The following is a 13,062-nucleotide window of genomic DNA, read 5'->3' as shown; positions in this document are numbered from 1 at the left end:
ATGTGATTTGGTGAGTGCTGTGAAGTGTGTAAACCTGGTGATTCACAGACCTGTACCCCTGGGGATAAAAATATATGTTTATAAAAAATAAAAAATTAATGGCTAAAAAAAAAAATAATAAAAATAATGATGATGATAAATGTATTAAACGTTTAGAAGAATCTCTTCATGTTGTAAAAGTATCTCAAATCATCACAATGTATACTTTAAGTATCTTGCAGTTTTGTCAAGTCTACCTCAATAAAGCTCTCATAGAACAGTCTCATAGAACTGTTCTCAAGATTAATGTTAATGCACATGAATGTGGGAGGGGCCTTTGAAAATGCAGCCTCCTTGACCAATGCAGAGATCAGAAGTGACATCCTCACATAACTTGGATGGGTCCTACAGATGTGAGGTTACTGGGCTTGAAACAGGAGGACACTTCCATGGAGTGTGACATCTCTAGAAAGAAGGAATTAAGTAGCAAATGCTCCCCTCTTGGAGGAGTGCTCATTAGCATGAAGTTCTGGAGTCAGGTTACAGTCTGAACCCTGGCTACATCATTTTTAGACCCTGGGCCTCTGAGAACCTCGATATCCTTCTCCCTCATATGGAACAATTCCTACTCAAGCTGGGATATTCTAAGATTAAATAATCATGCGAAATGCCTGACATTCAATGTATTCAATTCGCCTAGGTCTTACCTACCTTTCCTTTCCTCCATTTTCACTCCAAGAGTCGCCCATTCTACCCCTAATTACTTCCCAGGCAGGCGTCTGGTTACTCGAAATTGGACGCCTCTAATTCCTCTGCCAGGGTCCATGTCAACCTGAGAAAAGCTGGAAGCATTTTCTAATCCTAAGGAGGCAAAAACGCGCTAAGAAGAGAACAAGAGCGTCTCCTGGGTCAGCTCACGATGGCCAGACTCCCATCTTCAACCTGAAAAGAGAACGGGGTAAATATTCAAGTCACAGACGTTGCTAGCCCCTGGAGCCACACGGGGGAGCCCCTGTCGGGCTAAACGCGGATAAACGCGGATGGCAGGGCCCCGGGATCCGCGGAGCACGCGCGCAGCCGGAGGCCTCCGGATCTTCTCCCAGCGGCCCCGCCTGCCCTGACAGCCCCTCCCGGCCACCCCCCACCCCCACCCCCGCGACTCCCGGTGGAGGTGAGGTGCCCTTTAAGAAAATTCAACTCAGAATAAGGAAGAAAATCTGTTTTTAAAAGCAGAAAATATTTTCAAGTCACGTTCTGTTCTTCAAAAACACTCCCTCTTCCCCAATAAATAAACAAATAAGGGTGAAACTTGAGAAATGTCAAACGGACGACAGCAGTCAGGAATGAAGTCAGGACTACAGTTAGAGGAGCTGGGAGACAGGGCACAAGAAAGAAGCGGGGAGAGAGGAGAGGAAATAGGTCATCCAGATTTCTCCGGTGGGTCTGCCCCTGAGTAGGGAGTGACCCGTCTAAGCAGGATCCCCGCTCCCTCCCTCGCGGAACCCGAGACTCAGCATCCCCTGGCTCGGAAAAGGACTTCTCAAAAGACCGGAGGTTTAATAATAAACAAGGATTTGCCTCCATTCGTGGACTTCCCAGCGCAAAGTTTTCTCCAAACAGCTGACAACTGTGAACCGAAATGGGACTGTTCAATCATCCTCAAATAATAAATACCACCGAGGAGCGTTTAAAGGGCATTTAAGATAACAGCGGGTGCCTGGACTTGGCGGAGCAGGTGACTAATCCCTTAAGCAAACACTTGGACACCTAGCTAAACACTGGCTCCCCTTCCGCGAGGACTTGGCCACCTCACAGAGCGCCATGCCTCCCCACCCACCTTCCTCTTCGTGCTTTGGGGCTCACTTCGCGTGGGAGGGGCCTTTGAAAGGTGACATCAGGGAGGGCGCCCCCTCGCCAGCTCCCCTGCCCTGTTCTTCCCCAGGGATTCTTCCTTATGCCCACCAGCTGCCCCCCCCCCCCCCCCCCCCCCCCCTCCTCCCTCCCCCCCCCCACCCCCCCCCCCCCCAGCTCCCCCCCAAGCTGATCCCTCCCCCAGTTCTTCTCCCCAGTGCTCTGGTTGATCCCACCCTCTCCTCCTTCCCATCCCTTAACCCCCAACCTCACGGCTCTCCCCACACTCCTCCCCTGGATCCCCTCCCCTACCCCCAGCCTCTTTGCTGCCTGCCCCTCAGCTCCCTTTCGGGTTCCTTCTCTTTACCCCTCCTGCCTCTTTCACCTGCTCTAGGCCAGCTCTCCCCCAAGGCTGGGCAGCAAGGGTCTCAAGGTTGTGCTCCCCTTCCCTAGGCTCAGCCTCAGAACTACCTGGTCTGGAGCCTTTGGGCTTCCCTGTTGGGAACGTGAAGACCCCTCTTAAAGGCTGGGTTCTTGGGCTTCGGCCTATGCCTTCTTCAGAGGATGTCTCCCTAATTTTTCTCTGAGGAACAAATAAGGGGTCCTTGGCAAGGACATTGTTTAAGATTTGGAAGCCTATTTGTCCTATGTAAAATGAGGATAATAATAGAAACTAGCTTATTGGAGATTTGGGGATTAAATGAGATACACATGGAAAAATTGCCAGCTGTTACTGAGAAGTCCTTCATGATACGCATCCATACCCCTGTGCTTCTTTGCACTCAGCTATATGGGAAAGGTATCAATGTGTAACTTTTAAGTTCCATTAAGAGCCAATAGTGGTGACCTTTTTCTCCCGCAAGTGTTTTTCCAGGGCATTAAAAAAAAAAAAAAAAAAAAAAAAAAAAGTGCTTAGCTCTTCTTGGATTTTGACACTGCTTTCCATTCTATTTACTTATTTATAACAGGTGTCCGTGAATTCCTCTAGGGCAGGGACAGTGTCCTATTCCTTTTTATGTCCCTGGAACATTACTTGGGATGGAGTAATTCAATAGATATTTATATAGTTCGGTATTTGTCTTTATAGGTCATTTATAGTTGGAAATGGCACAATAGCCTAGGATCAGAATAAGGAGAAGCCAAGGGAGTATGAGAGGACCGCATCATACCACCGTGACCGGGCATCGCTCCAACATTCTGTGCACATTTTAACCAGTTGAGTGAGGGGGTGGGTGATCCATTATTACATTTTATACAAATGGTTGACATACCTAGTGATAAATTAGGCCCTATTTTTAAACAAGTTGTTCTATTCATTTGCTCCATAAATGTTTACTGAAAACCGACTGTGTGCCAGGCACTTGCTAAGTATTAGGGAGAAAACCACCAATAAGTATTCACTGAACCAATAATTACTTATTAAATGACCTTTCTTTAAATGATATTCTAGTGATTAGCATGAAGGAAACAAAATAAACTAACAGACAGAAATAGTAGTTATTGTGAGTAGGGCCCCAAGAATTCAAGCAGACATGAAACATTTTCCAGCAGGCAAATCATATTAGCGTGTGGTTGTTAGGACTGGAGAGCCCTTAAGGCAAGTCACCAGTTCAGAAAGCTCCATTCCTAATAGGGCTCCATGCCTTAATTCCATGTATCCACTTCCCTGCCATCATCAGCCTTCTCCCTCAAATAAATGATACTTTCATTTCTTCATTCATTTAAGAATCCCGTATTGAAATCTACTGCCCCCAACTAGGATAAGCCACTGGAGATATGGACGTATTAAAGAAGTTACTCAATCTAATTGAGAAATCAAATAACAATGGCATAGCCTCAGAGATCAAGTGGGAGGGCTGGAGAAAGAATTTGGCAATGGATAAAGCAGAAAGCCAAGCAGGTCTGGGAATAGGTGTGCCTACAGGATGAGGTGTTTAAATATGAATTCAGCCTGAGGATACTGGGGTCTGGAAGTGTGAGAATTTGCTGTTGAACCTATGAAATAATTTACCAGTAAAATCATTGGGACCAGGGAGGAAGCAAGATGGCAGAAGAGTAGCATACTGAAACAGCATTAGGTCCTAGGAGTTCAACTAGTTATCAAATCATCCCGAACACCTACAAACTCAACAGGAGATGGAAGAGAAGAAGAGCAGCAATTCTAGGAACAAAAAATCGACCACTTTCTGGAAGGTAGGACTTCCAGAAAGTGAATCTGAAGCATCCAAAAGACAGATGCGGGGGGAGAGGCTGGTTCCTGGTAAGCGGCGGAGCAGTGGAGCACAAAATTGGAACTTTTAGAAGTCTGCTCCACTGAGGGACATTGCTCCAGAGGCTAAGTGGGGGCTGAAGCCCTTGTGGGGACAGTGTGGTCTCAGGTCCCATGGGGTCACAGAAAGACCAGGAGTGTCTGACGGTGGCAGAGCTGCCAAGTATCAGAGCGGGGAAGCTGACTACAGAGCGGAGCTAGAGCCAAGGAGTGATCTCTCAGTTCAGGGTTACCTTAAGCTGGGATCCAAGGCACAGTTGGACCAGTGCTCTTTAAGCAGGGACCCCACAAGTGGCAGATCTAGACGCCCTCCTTCCTTCTCCAGGAGGAGCACAGGAGCAAGTAGCAGGAATCTGCTGGGTTTGGAGACTCCAAACGGGGCTGTGCACCTATGATAGAAATGCTCAGTCACAGGCTGGGTGAGCATGGAGTGTAGCCAGAGACCAGGGAGACAGGAGGGATTGACGGCTTTTCCCTGAGGCCGCACTGAGGAGCGGGGCTGGAGCTCTCAGCTCCCCTGTGACCGGAAATTGGGAAGCCGCCATTTTCATTCCTGTCCTCCAAAGCTCTTCGGAAAGTGTTCAGGGAACAAAAGCTCCCGAGAGCAAACCGGAGCAGATTACTTAGCCTGGCCCCTCGCAAGGGTGGTGCAATTCTGCCTCCAGCAAAGACATTTGAGAATCACGGGCAACAGACCCCTCCCCAAGAAGATCAGCAAGAACATCCAGCCAAGATCAAGTTCACCAATCAATGAGAACTGCGGAATCCCAGAATTAGGGGAAAGCAACACATAGAATTCATGGCATTTTCCCCATGATCCTTTAGTCTTACAAAATTAAATTTTTTTCAATTTTATTTTTTTCGTGTTCTATTTTTTAAAACTTTTCATCTTTCCTCTTTTAATGTTTTTTAACTTTTATCTTAACAATACATTTTTTTAAAAATGGTTTTGTTTTGTTTTTTTAAAGATTTTATTTATTTATTTGAGAGAGAGAGATCACAAGTAGGCAGAGAGGCAGGCAGAGAGAGAGGGGGAAGCAGGGTTCCTGCTGAGCAGAAAGCCTGATACAGGGCTTAATCCCAGGACCCTGAGATTATGACCTGAGCCAAAGCCAAAGGCTTAAGCCACTGAGTCACCCAGGTGCCCCTTAAAAAAAATCTTCTAAAATTTTCATTGTTATAGTCATATTTTATCCCTTCATTGTATTTAACCTTATTTTTTGTATACATATAGGGTTTTTTTCTTTAAAATTTTGGGATACAATATCTTCTAATAGATCAAAATATACCCTAATTTTAGCACATGGCTTTGCTCTAGTTTCCAGTCTGATCACATTCTCTCCTCTTTTTTTTTTCCAAGCAACTTATCAATTCCTTTTTTAGAGTCTTTTTAAAATTTTCATCTTTACAGTCATATTCCATCCCTTCATTGTGTTTACCCTTATTTTTTTTTTGTGTATATATATATATAAGTTTTTCTTTCTTTAAAATTTTGGGAGGTAGTTTCTTCTAAGAGACCAGAATACACCCAAAATCAAGTGGGTGGCTCTGTTCTATTTACTGGTTATATATATATATATATATATATATATATATATATATTTGTTTGTTTGTTTAATTTTTTCCCCCTTTCTTCTTCCCTCAGTTTTGGATCTCTTCTGATTTGGTTAGTTGGTTAGTGTATATTTTTCTGGGGTCTTGGCCACTCTTTTAGTATTTTATTAGTATTTTATTCTCTCATTCATATATTCATATCTGGATAAAACAAAAAGGCAGAAAGACTCACCAAAAAAAAAAAAAAAGAACAAGAGGCAGTATCGATGGCCAGGGACCTAATCAATACGGACATTGTTAATATGAGCTAGAGTTCAGAATGACGATAATCAAGGTGCTCACTGGGCTTGAAAAAGACATGGAAGATATTAGAGAATCCCTTTCTGGAGAAATCCCTTTCTGGAGAAATAAAAGAACTAAAATCTAACCAAGATGAAATTTAAAAAGCTACTAATGAGGTACAATAAAAAATGGAGGCCCTTACTGCTAGGATAAATGAAGCAGAAAAGAGTATTAGTGATGTAGAAGACCAAATGATGTAGAATAAATGAGCTGAGAAAAAGAGAGATAAACAACTACTGAACCACAAGGGGAGAATTTGAGAGGTAAGTGATACCATAAGACGAGACAATATTAGAATAATTGGGGTTCCAGAAGAAGAAGAAGAAGAAGAAGAAGAAAGAGAGAGGGGGGCAGAAGGTATATTGGAGCAAATTATAGTAGAGAATTTACCTAATATGGCAAAGGGGAGGAGCATCAAAATTCAGGAGGCACAGAAAGCATTTCCATTTCTTTGAAAAAAAATGATGGTATTTTGATATGGATTGCTTTAAACATGTAGATTGCTTTAGGTAGCATAGACATTTCACAATATTTGTTCTTCCAATCCATGAGCATGGAAATTATTCCATTTCTTTGTGTCTTCCTCAATTTCTTTCATGAGTACTTTATAGTTTTATGAGTACAGATTCTTTGCCTCTTTGGTTAGGCTTATTCCTAGGTATCTTATGGTTTTGAGTGCAGTTGTAAAATGGGATCCCTATCAAAATACCATCAATTTTTTTCAAAGAAATGGAATAATCCTAAAACTTATATGGAACGAGGAAAGATCCCTAATAGCAAGAGGAATGTTGAAAAAGAAAGCCAAAGTTGGTGGCATCCCAATTCCAGACTTCCAGACTTCTATTACAAAGCTGTCATTGTCAAGAAAGTATGGTATGGGCACAAAAACAGACACATAGATCAATGGAACAGAATAGAGAGCCCAGAAACAGATCCTCAACTCTATGGTCAACTGATCTTCGACAAAGCAGGAATGAATGTTCATTGGAAAAAAAAGACAGCATCTTCAACAAATGGTGTTGGTAAAATTCGACAGCCACACGTAGAAGACGAAATGGGACTATTTTCTTATACCCCCCACAAAAACAGACTCAAAATGTATGAAAGACCTCAGTGTGAGACAAGAATCCATCAAAATCCTTGGGGAGAACACAGGCAGCAACCTCTTCAACCTCAGCTGCAGCAACTTCTTCCTAGAAACATCGCCAAAGTCAAAGGAAACAAGGGCAAAAATAAACTATTGGGACTTCATCAAGATCAAAAACTTTTGCACAGCAAAGGAAACAGTCAACAAAACCAAAAGACAACTGATAGAATGGAAGAAGACATTTGCAAATGACATATCAGATCAAGGGCTAGTATCCAAAATCTATAAAGAACTCATCAAACTGAACACCCAAAGAACAAATAATCCAATCAAGAAATGGACAGAAGACATGAACCGATATTTCTGCAAAGAAGACATCCAGATAGCCAACAGACGCATGAAAAAGTGCTCCACATCACTCAGCATCAGGGAATTACAAATCAAAACCACAGTGAGATACCACCTCACACCAGTCAGAATAGCTGAAGTTAACAAGTCAGGAAATGACAGATGTTGGCAAGGATGTGGAGAAAGGGGAACCCTCTTACACTCTTGGTAGGAATGCAAGCTGGTGCAGCCACTCTGGAAAACAGTATAGAGGCTCCTCAAAGAGTTGAAAATAGAGCTACCCTATGACCCAGAAATTGCACTACTGGGTGTTTACCCTAAAGATACAAATGTAGTGATCCAAAGGGGCACATGTACCCAAATGTTTATAGCAGCATGTCTACAATAGCCAAACTATGGAAAGATGAATGGATAAAGATGTGGTACACACACACGCGCGCACACACACACACACACACACACACAGGAATACTATGCAGCCATCTTGCCATTTGCAATGATGTAGATGGAACTAGAGGGTATTATGCTGAGCAAAATAAGTCAATCAGAGAAAGACAATTATCATATGATCTGATATGAGGAATTTGAGAGGCAAGGTGGGGGGGTTTGGAGGGTAGGGAAGGAAAAAATGAAACAAGATGGGATCGGAAGGAAGACAAAACATAAGAGACTCTTAATCTCATAAAACAAACTGAGGGTTGCTGGGGTGTGGGGGGGGGTAAGGGAAAGGGTGGTTGGACTATGGACATTGGGGAAGGTATGTGCTACGGTGAGTGCTATGAAATGTGTAAGCCTGATGATTCACATACCTGTACCCCTGGGGTAAATAATATATTACATGTTAATTAAAAAAACTAAAAAAAAAAAAAAAAAAAATCATTGGGACCAGAAACTTCTTTGGAGATAGCACTTAAGTTACGTTCAATTCATTCCATGCTGTTTAAGTTTTCTACTTCTTGCTGTCCATTTTAATAATCCTTTGTTAATTATCAGTCACTATGCACTGAAATTATTTTAGTTTAAATTGACTAGAGCATGCTTGTATAATTTCCAAGTTTATACACTTCAAATATTCCTTTCCTTTTTTACATGTGTTTCTCATCTCTTGATTGGATTTGTTTCCTAGAAGAGACACACTTTTTGAATGTTTTTATCACATCCATTAACTTTTTCAGGTGTCATGACTGAAGAAACAAATCCAGAGAAGAAATGTTCTGTTTTTATTCTCCCCCTCTTTAGAAATGACCTAAATCACATAGAAATTTTTCCTTATAATCCTATAAAAGTATGTTATAAGGTATCAACCTATGGAAATAGTCATTAATTTCCAAAAGATACCATTGTCTTGCAAGTAGCAGTCTGTAGAGGGAAAGTCACGATCATACCTCTAACAGGCTTAAGTAATTCAAAATGTCAAAGTTACTCTTCTACTGGTAAAACCATGGCACAAAATTTGCTTCTTGGCAGAAAGCTGCACATGGAGCTCAGGTTGCACAGAGAGCTGACATGTTCTGTTGGATGAATTTGTACTAGAATAACTGATAAACAAAGCTATCTCTTGAACTTTGGGACTCAAACTCAACAACCCCAAGATCAAGAGTTGCATGCTCTACCAACCAAGCCAGCCAGGCTCTCCAGTCTCTTGAACTTTTTAGAAGGTGACCTGGAAGAAAGACATCAGTATAGTTCAGTGATAGGAATATAATTTTCTGTTTACTACAGGAGACCATGTTTTTTCGGATAAGTTATGAAGGATAAAAGGACTGGAAGGCCCCTCTGTGAGAAGAAATGAAGTGTGGAGGAAACTTTTTCCAGAAACTGACCCAGGTTCCTGCCCTGACTCCACTGCTTACTGTGCTCATAGCTCCTCTAAGCCTTGCTTCTCAGCTCTACCATGAGGAATATACTCCCCGCTCCAGAGAGGTCTGGTGAGAGTTAAGTAAGCTAAAATATGTAAACAGATAGCATAAGGAGTGTTTAGTTGATGGGAATTCTCTTTTCTTTCCCATCTTTCCCAAATTAGGAGGAAGAAAATACTCAACCCATCAAGGCACCATGAGTGACCCCCTCCTCATGCTCAACACACAGGAGGAGAACCCATCACTCAATCCTATTGAATATTTCTCCAAAACATCTCAAATTTCTGCTTCTCTCCACCTCAGTCCGAGGACGAATGAGTATCTTCCCAAAGAGAAGTTAATCCTGTACCATGCTTCTTAGATTTGTTGGACTTGGTGTTCAAGGGTAATAGGGTGAGCTATTGAGATTTAATGCAACATAATAGAGAAAATTAACCAGACTGTTTTCAGTTGTTTTAGAAAAAGTATGCTCTGCCTGTTTTGGTGAGGGAAGACTGCTATTGCATTCTGAATGGTTACTGCATTTCTAGATGCTGTAGGAAAAGGAGTTACTTCTGTGATCTGGAGCTTGCCTGCATTTTCCTGTCCATGAAGACTCATCAGGAAAAGAGGAAGAGAAGGCAGAGCTGGTTCTTATACCAGGGCTGGGGAGATCCTGCCCTGTGGTGTGAGTGGGAACACCTGAGAGATACCACCCGAAGGAGAAAAGACAAAACAGGTGCCCCAGATGGAACTGCCATGGATGAGAGGGGCAGGAATGCTCTGCCCAGTGGCCTCTGAGCACCCACTTTGAGTGTGACAGCTGGGCACGGTTGTGTGACTGCTGGGCTGGAGTGGAACAGGAGGGCTGGAACAGATACGAAGTGCTGAGTGCAGAGCTTTGGGAACCTATAAAAAGGTAGTGGCAGCTGACGTCAGGCCTGTAGAGCTGTCTACCTCGGAAGCAACTGCTGGAGCCTGGGCAGCGCAGCCCCTGGAGCAGCAGCCAGCCAGGGCAAGCGAAACTCCAAGGCCCTTCCCTCAGTTCTGGGGCCACATAAACCCCAGACTCTAAGGGCAAACCCAAGGGAGAGGGTATGGCCCCCCCTGACAACATGCCATCTTTCAACTACAGTTGCTGCCCAACTACTTGTTTTGTTTTTGTTGTTTTTAAATTTTATTTATTTGACAGAGACAGTGAGAGAGGGAGCACAAGCAGGGGGAGTCGGAGAGGGAGAAGCAGGCTCCTTACTGAGCAGAGAGTCCAATGTGGGGCTCGATCCCAGGACTCTGGGATCATGACCTGAGCGGAAGGCAGACGCTCAACCAACTGAGCCACCCAAGTGCCCCCCCCCTTTTTTTCCAGAAGTCACTGATCACTCTCCGTGGTGACAGTCTACCTGAAGAGTCACGTCAAGACTGGAGAGGCAAACCAGAGAGAGGGAAAGGGTGAGAGACAGAGCGCTGAGGATGCTGCTCTGAGTCTCTGCTTTTACAGAGTCCCTGAACTCGGCTGTCTTCCTGGCTTTCCTTTCTCTATTCGCGGGCTCTGGGCTCTATTCCTGCCACTGACAAACAACTAATTAATGTAAAAGGAAAGCCAGGAGGCATTTGGAGGGTTATTTGAGTTCACGGCTGGTATGAGGGGAGAGGGAATTACTCATGTGCTGTGGACGAAAGGAGTGGGGCGTGCGTAAAGGACAAAGGGAGCCATAAAGGAGGGAGGGCTATCCTGAGAAGCAGCGGATGTGAAGGGGAGAAATTTCATGCAGAAGAGATTCGGCAGGAGTACTGTAGGATTTAACAAACTCTCCAGATGATTCTGAAGCACACCACTGTTCTAGTTAGTGTATCAATGCATAATACACCTGTGTTTCATTACTATCAACTTTCTGAAAAAAGCCCATGTGTGAAACTTATGTCAATAACACTGAACTCGCAGGTGCATAGACAGTAAACAAAGGATTATCTTTACTGATGGGAAAGTCATAGACTACCTCAAGGATGTAGGGTACACCTCTGAGATCAGTACCATGTAGCTCAGAGATGCGCATTATGATCAAAGGATTTTGAAATACAGAAGAAATTAATTCTATTCTTCACCATCCACTGTTTCCCAGAAGGAAGTATGAGGGCAAGACTTTTGGCCATGAAGAGGCTGATCTTTCACAATCCCCGAATATTTCTTGAAGCCTAACTTTCCACCTTCCCCGCCCCCTCCCCCTTTCCCAAATCATCCCTGTCATCTTTTAAATTTCTTAACTAGTTAAGTTTCTTAGGAACTTGAAGGAGAGTTGTTTAGACTTAGGCAAAAAAGCGGAGCGGTTGTAATAAAAATAATCTGTGGCTTATCAGTCATTTGGATAAACCCCTCTAGCTCCCTTTTCAAACCATTACTACCTTCTTTCAAAATTGGCTTAATTTTGGCTAAATGTACATCTAAAAAAGTAAAACTGTCTCTCACTGAAGTAGTTGTTAATATGCCTTGATGTGTACTGTATGTAAATAAAAAACTCTGCCCGCTTCATTTTACAGCTTTTCTGATTTATCCGTCATTAGATATAAGCCGTAAAACCACCCTGTAAACAGCTTCCTTTTAGACCAGAACAGAATGTCCATGTTTCTCTCCCCATCTCAAAAGTGGCAGCAGTTATCTAATGAGATTCTGACCAGTACTGAGTCCCAGACCTCTCTGCGTTCAGTGTCCACAGATCACTGATCCTATGCTGTGGATCAAAAAAACACAATCTCCTTGCAGCTGTGGTCAGAACATCTTGCTAATTTGCATTCGTACTTGAGAAGAGGGGAACAAAGGTTACGTGTGGACACGATGCCAGGTTTTTGGGGATGAGTTACGGATGTAGGAGTAGAGCAAGCACAGGTAAGGCTGTACAAGGGGGCAGGGGACCAATTAAAAGGCCGTCACATTTTCTCTAAAACAATACTTGCTCACTCCTAACACAAAATTCAAGGGTAGGTTTAAGAGGAGAAAATGGGCTTAAGTTCTCAATGCTATTTAATAGCTTACCCAAAATGCCTATCACAAGGGAAAGAGGTCTCTGACCACTGCCGCCCGATTCCATAAAGAGCAACAGGACTTAGACATTTAAGTATTTTACTCATCTACAAAAACAAGTATATCGAGCTGGTTAACCCACCAACACATTTTGGGTATCTACTACCTAAACTAGCTAAATTAAACAGTACTTTCTGGTGAGTGTTTCCTAGGATTTGTGCCATCTTTACTCAAACAGTCAAGCATTAAACTACTACCTATTTGCTGTAAACCTACAAACATCCTGTTGACACATACAAGACAGAATTGTGTCAGAGGCATTTATCTTTTCTTACTGGTGAAGGAACAAAACATACTGGCTGGAAGGTGAACTCCATTCCTGTTTTGAAATCTGGTGGATGCTCTGATACTAGAAAATGTCACATTTGTAGTTGCCTTTGAATTCTCTTTTAACTCCCCGAAGAAGTCACTAGTCTGAATAGATTTTTGGAAAATAAACAAGAAGCAAAGAACATGCAATGGACACTGATATTTGGTTTCAGATCTATTAAGCCAGACTGTAGCCAAACTATTTCTAACTGGAGTCCACATTACCTGAGCACACACTCATTGGCAATACTGGATGTCTAGTATGGAAATGGCCGGTCTATGCACCCTCTGAGTTATGGATCAGGCAGTAGTGAGTGCGTAACAGAGATATCCCTGGAGATGAAAGATCCGGGCTCTGGGCCAACATTCTTCACTGATTTACCACATGACCTCGGGAAATTCCCTACAT

The 13,062-nt window shown here is 43.1% G+C and overlaps 1 long non-coding RNA gene across 1 annotated transcript in view; it reads right to left on the bottom strand.

Moving 5' to 3' along the window:
* LOC132027854 (uncharacterized) overlaps positions 1 to 917 on the bottom strand; it is a 5,827-nt gene extending 4,910 nt beyond the window's left edge. Inside the window, exon 1 of the long non-coding RNA XR_009407228.1 lies at positions 691 to 917. This is a non-coding gene — a long non-coding RNA (uncharacterized LOC132027854). The remainder of the gene's footprint in view (positions 1 to 690) is intronic.
* Positions 918 to 13,062: the final 12,145 nt, after the last annotated feature.

Source organism: Mustela nigripes, chromosome 12 (genome assembly GCF_022355385.1).
Source record: "Mustela nigripes isolate SB6536 chromosome 12, MUSNIG.SB6536, whole genome shotgun sequence".
NCBI classification, from domain to species: domain Eukaryota; kingdom Metazoa; phylum Chordata; class Mammalia; order Carnivora; family Mustelidae; genus Mustela; species Mustela nigripes.
Note: the sequence above shows the minus strand (reverse complement) of the source record. Positions and strands in the feature narration are given on the sequence as shown.